Source organism: Macadamia integrifolia, chromosome 6 (assembly GCF_013358625.1).
Source record: "Macadamia integrifolia cultivar HAES 741 chromosome 6, SCU_Mint_v3, whole genome shotgun sequence".
NCBI classification, from domain to species: Eukaryota; Viridiplantae; Streptophyta; class Magnoliopsida; order Proteales; family Proteaceae; genus Macadamia; species Macadamia integrifolia.
In genome coordinates, this window is record NC_056562.1 from 18402622 (window position 1) to 18407482 (window position 4861).

The window sequence follows — 4861 nt, forward strand, 5'->3', positions numbered from 1 at the left end:
AGCAACCATAAATAAAGAGATCGATATGCAAAACAAGAAAAAAATTAGGGGGCAGAGGGAGAGAAAGAAATAGAGAGAGAGAGAGAGAGAGAGAGAGATCTCCCATCTCACCTTGTCGATGGTAGGTGATGAATCTTCTCGCAACCACAGACGTCTTCGGTTTCTCTATACGCTTCTCTCTTTAGCTTTTCCAAGATAGAAGAAAGTAATAGGTTTCTAAACATATCGATCAACGGTTTTGTTATGTTTGGAGCACGAATTCCGGTTTCACCCCTCTATACTTAAGTGAGAGCCTTGACTCTGTGCCTTTTGCTCATAATCGATTCTCAGTGTGAGAAGCTTGCTTTTCATGCTCCAAAAAAGGGACTCTAAACCATAAAAAGTGCCCTGTTCATTTTAAAAAAAAAAAAAATTTGAACCAGGCTTACCATATAGTTTTTACCCCATTTCTGTTCCAAAAAATTGAAAAACAATAGAATCCATTTTAGAATGTTACGTACAAAGCCTTAGATAACCTTTTCTGGTTCATCCATGAAATCCATAAAGAAAAATAAATAGATAATTATATAACATGTTCTCATTCATCCATAAAATCCATAAAGAAAAATAAATAGATAATTATATAACATGTTTTCATTCATCCATGAAATCCATTGTTTTGTCGGAATAACCTGCCCTCATTCATCTATACAATCCATATAAAGAAATGATAACATGTTCTCATTCATCCATAAAATCCATAAAGAAAAATAAATAGATAATTATATAACATGTTTTCATTCATCCATGAAATCCATTGTTTTGTCGGAATAACCTGCCCTCATTCATCTATACAATCCATATAAAGAAATGATAACATGTTCTCATTCATCCATAAAATCCATAAAGAAAAATAAATAGATAATTATATAACATGTTTTCATTCATCCATGAAATCCATTGTTTTGTCGGAATAACCTGCCCTCATTCATCTATGCAATCCATATAAAGAAATGATACCATACATCACATCTAGCTATCATGTTCCAACACATTCTTACAATGCAATACTAAAATAGATAACATTTGTAGTCATTCATTCATACTATCCATAAACTAGAGTAATACGATAGAGAATCAATATATCACCTGTTCCAATTCATCCATACAATCCAATGACCAAACTAGATAACCTATGTAGTCATTCATCAGTACCATCTATAAGCAAATAATACCACAGGTAATTAACATATCAACATGTTCATTATTCATCCATATCATCCATAACTTCCATAGTCAAATGAAACCTACTTGAATCATCAATCCATACCATTCATAAACTCCTATAAAAAGTAATTAAACAAAAAAAAATTCATTTTTTTCCCATCAGTGCATAGTCCAAAAAAAAAATCATTCATCTATGTCAACATTCATCATCTGTGTCCCTGCCTTCTCATATACAACTCCAACACCTTTGGCTTATTCACATCACTTGCTTTCAAGAATAGATTGCATAGGTTCCGGTGTTGCACAAAGAATTTTTTAGCATGTCATTTTTTGTTGAAGTCAATAGTTGGGATCATGTCAATTGCATCAGAAAGCCTATCTGCAAGGTCATCACCTAACTCAGTGGTGACTAGACGTCCATACATATGCTATTGCCTTCAACGAGCTTGATATCTTTTCAGCTGTCCCCTTCTTTCTCTTCTCTCTACCAAAAGCACTTGTTAATTTAGGCCGACCTCGAGCATGATTAGAACCTTTTGGATGAATTAATGGGACACTTTCTTTGGTCTGAAACTCTCCACTTGCAACAGATAATTTTTCTAATACATCAACTGGCATTGTAAAATCATACTGCCCATCAGTAGCTGCGTCATATGGATGTGATAAATCATGAACCCATGCAATCTCATTACCCAACCAGATACCAACTTCAATGTGTATGGGAAGCATCTATGTTCTTTCCAAAATCTTTGTTTCTTTTTCTACCAAATATGTTAGAAGACAATAGTATTGAATATCATTCAGAGAAATGATTATTTATTATGGTTATATGAAGGTCTAAAAAATAGATTAGTACCTCAAATTCCTTCCAAGCATGCTGAGGTGCATCGAAGCACATGTCTATTATGCTCCAACCCATATCAATATTTTTTTAGGTCACTCAAAGCTTTTAACCTTTGTTTTCAAAGTTGGTAATGATTGTGACATTGCTCTCATTTGTACATCATCCCAAATTTTTTCTTTATGCTTTGGCGATTGCTTGCTATTGATCTTTCCTTAATCCACTGTCATCACTATGATGGTGCCCCTGTCATCACTATGATGGTGCCCCAAAAGAGACTCAAGCATAAAGTGTGAGATTTTATTTGGCCATGAACAGATATCTCGTGTTTTAGATTGAGATTGGCTTTCCGAAGTCATTCTTTTCTATTTCATCACATAAGGAGTGTATAAAATAGAATATTAAAACACAGATTCAAAAAATCATCATACAATCAATTTCTCTTAATTGCCTTTGAGTAAAAAAAAAATACAATCAATTGCTCTTAATTGCTAGAGAATGTTATTATGTATGAGAACATATGCTAGCACTATCCTGGTTTGAGTCTTGTAAGGGTATTCAAAGTGATTTTTCAAAATCTTCAAAAATAAATCCAACAGAGAAATGAACATTTGATCACATTTTATAGTTGAGAATGTTATATATTAAATAATTTTTTCTTATCAATTGGAGATTGACCACAGTTCCACCACTCTTTCCAATGGTAAAGGACACTATGATAAGGTCTTAAGAAGCACTGCTGGTTAGAAAACTCAGCATCAATGAGATATTACTTAACTAGAGGTACAATAATCTTTGTTTCACCTTCCTTATAAAGGGCATGATCCAATATTCATAAATCTGAAGTATGTATATATATGTGTGTGTGTGTGTGTGTGTTCATGTTAAACTCACATGTAGCTAGGATATTTTGAGAAATATTATCCTTCCTATAAAAAAATGTCCGATGTTAAGTTGTAGGTATCCCACGCAGGGACATGTGACCCATCTATAGCTCTTATGCAGTTCTTAAACTATGAGAAATATCTTCCAATATTATCTGATATGCGACTATGAATATTGGTACTCAGGAGCTTAAGCAATTGTATGTGCAGTTTGATGATTGCACCCAAGGCAAGGTTATTGTACTTACTAGTAGTATGACCAAAATGACCAAGAAGGTGTAAAAGTACTCGATTCATAACATTGTGGGCAAGAGTGTACAAGAATATTATCATTTGTTCTTTCACACTCCGTAATTTTCTATGTTGCAGAAGGTCCCTTTCTCTCACCAGATAACATAATGTAAAAAAATACCCTCCTACTCATTTTTATCTAATCTCGACATGTTTTGTCTAATACACCAATTATCCTCATTATTTCAACACTACCATGCAGGGCCTTATTGCGGTAAGGATATTTGTTGTGATATAGTTTATTATATTACTTGGCTCCCATAGCAGCAGTGGTGGCTGCTAAGATAATAATATTTTTTTACGCTTCTGTGGGCTGCATCATTCTCATGGTTGGGATTCATTATTTCATAATTCTACAAATCATATTAGAGAAACAACTTATTAGATAACCTTCATAATAATTAACTCATCCATCATCACCAAAGGTGGAACACAATCTTGAAAATACTACACAACAGGTACACAAAAATAACAGATTATGAATTTGATCAATTTAGTACATAAAGACTGATAATAGCCTACTCTATATAAAGACTAGATTATGGTATCTAGAATAACATTTCTAGATCAGATTATAATGGGATCAAATCAGTACATAAAGTTACAATGTGCAGTCTATCCGGATCATTCAGTTCCACTCTCTCTCTCTCTCTCTCATTTTCTTTCCAACAGATCCCATAGGACAATACCTAACCTATTTAACAATTTATATACAAGATCACGACATTCTAATCTAATGTGGTACATTTGAGATAAGAGGATTTCAAGCTTTCATACCCTTTTAGCATTGCATGTCAATTAACAAGATTAGAATATAATAATGGGCTGGAAGAAAAAACTGCTTTAGGAGCCACCTCTTACTAGATATACGGTTTCATAATTGATCAATGGTTACATAGTGGAGAATGGGCTCTTTATCTTCCTATGATGATGTATATACATTATTAAATGTGTAAAATCAAATTACTACCATTACAAATTATAATTCATGAACCCAACTAGAGCAGGTCAAAAAAATTACCCCATGTGCTCTTCCATTAAAGCTAAAAACTTTCCTACCTATGTAAACCCTATAAGCTAAAGTCTATGATAAAAATTTAACGATTCACGCAAAAAATGGAATGAAAAAATGAAAACGAGGAAATAAGTAAATCATAACCAACAACACCATTTTATTTAGCTCATCATTGCTCAAGATTTAAACTATATATATATATATATATATGGTCGAGCTTTATGCTGTTAACTCAAAACAATTATTCTAGAGCTTCTATCGTTGAAAGTTTTTGAAATGCTTCTGTATAACTCTTAGTGTAATCAGTTGAAGGTATAGAGGGTTTTCTTGGTTTTGGGATGTTTGTGACAACTGAATTCTGAATTTAAGCTGTTAAATACATATTTTAAATTTATGGTCATTGCTAAAGCCCTCTGACAGGTTTAGGGTGTTAGCAGGTTGCAGAAAATTATTAATTGAAAAAGGATAATAGAAAAGTATTCTTCAGGGATTTATCGTGTAGCTCTACTAATGTGGTTGAGTTGAAATCCATCTATTCACCATGATTACCGCGATATAACTAGGAAGACGTTTCAAATACCATACATGAGTTACTGGACATGTTAGTTTGATGTATCCCATTTG

The 4861-nt window shown here is 33.1% G+C and overlaps 1 long non-coding RNA gene across 1 annotated transcript in view; it reads right to left on the minus strand.

Annotated features, from left to right (window-relative positions):
- Positions 1 to 1223: 1223 nt before the first annotated feature.
- Positions 1224 to 4861, minus strand: part of LOC122082386 — a 15424-nt gene continuing 11786 nt past the window's right edge. The window contains exon 3 of the long non-coding RNA XR_006141304.1: positions 1224 to 1817. This is a non-coding gene — a long non-coding RNA (uncharacterized LOC122082386). The remainder of the gene's footprint in view (positions 1818 to 4861) is intronic.